This window comes from Apodemus sylvaticus, chromosome X (genome assembly GCF_947179515.1).
Source record: "Apodemus sylvaticus chromosome X, mApoSyl1.1, whole genome shotgun sequence".
Classification (NCBI taxonomy): domain Eukaryota; kingdom Metazoa; phylum Chordata; class Mammalia; order Rodentia; family Muridae; genus Apodemus; species Apodemus sylvaticus.
In genome coordinates this window covers 102,464,265-102,465,363 of record NC_067495.1, presented here as the reverse complement: position 1 = coordinate 102,465,363, position 1,099 = coordinate 102,464,265, and the positions used below count along the sequence as shown (strand labels likewise).

Below are 1,099 nucleotides of genomic sequence, written 5' to 3'. Positions count from 1 at the left end.
CAGTTATATTCATTTGTTTTCTCCTCTGAAACTGGTCCTAGGAATGGAACCTTGAGAAAACCATGCTCATTAAGAAGATCCCTGAATATAACCAGAAGAAATACCAGTGCTAACACCTGTGCAAATCCCAACTATACCTTTGAATCATAAGCCAAACTAAACCATTCTGTTCTGAAGTTGATTTTCTTACAGCAATAAGAAAAATAACTTTTGTATTTGTGGATATTAAAAATTATTGGCCAGGCGTGGTGGCACACCTGTAATCCTAGCACTTGGAAGGCAGAGGCAGGCAGATTTCTGAGTTCGAGGCAAGCCTGGTCTACAGAGTGAGTTCCAGGACAGCCAGGACTATACAAAGAAACCCTGTCTCGAAAAAAAAAATGGATGTGCCTGCCTCTAGAAGCATTGAAGGTGTGGTTGCTTTGTCACATGCGCATCAGTAGGGCAGCAGAGAGCAGAGAGGCAATGTCTGTGCTCAGTGTTCTGACCTAAGAACATCTGAGTGATTAATTACTAGCCTAGCACCAGCACCAGGGGGCCTGGACAGGGAGCTAGCCTAAGATGACCACCAGTCAGGCACTGCACAGACGTGGGCAGGCAGACCATGCCCGAGATGACCCACTGCCATAATGTGCATGACCCCAGACACTCAGAGACCCTGAGTGCTTCTAAGAGGAACAAGTAAGTGGTGGAGAAATGGAAGAGAAAGAGAAAACAGAAGGATGTGGGCACCAGGGAGCGAGGTAGAACTGGAGATTCAATGGTAGTGAGAAACTGCCCGATGTGAGTAGCCAGTGATGCCACCTGGGACCATATATTCCTGGTCTGGACTGCCATCCAGGGACATGATGATATCTGAGGGCTGTGCAGAACTGGCCATTACTGGGAAGAGCTGACTCTATCCCTAACCAACTGCAGTACTGAGGTGTGTGTGCCCTGCATATTGAAGGAGTTGTAGGTGAACTGGTCCCCAAGTAAAAGAGCATGGGAGAGCTGGCCCTGACACTAATCTCCTGTGTGGTGGAATGGATTGGGGAAAGAAAACCGCCTTTCCCCTCACCACTTGTAGCAGGTAAGAAACCTGGCCCTGAGTTCTTTA

The 1,099-nt window shown here is 47.7% G+C and overlaps 1 non-coding gene across 1 annotated transcript; it reads left to right on the top strand.

Annotated features, from left to right (window-relative positions):
• The first annotated feature begins 389 nt into the window (after positions 1 to 389).
• On the top strand, positions 390 to 526 carry LOC127675931 (small nucleolar RNA SNORA17). Its single transcript, XR_007975607.1, has one exon. It is a non-coding gene; the product is annotated as a small nucleolar RNA SNORA17 (small nucleolar RNA).
• Positions 527 to 1,099: the final 573 nt, after the last annotated feature.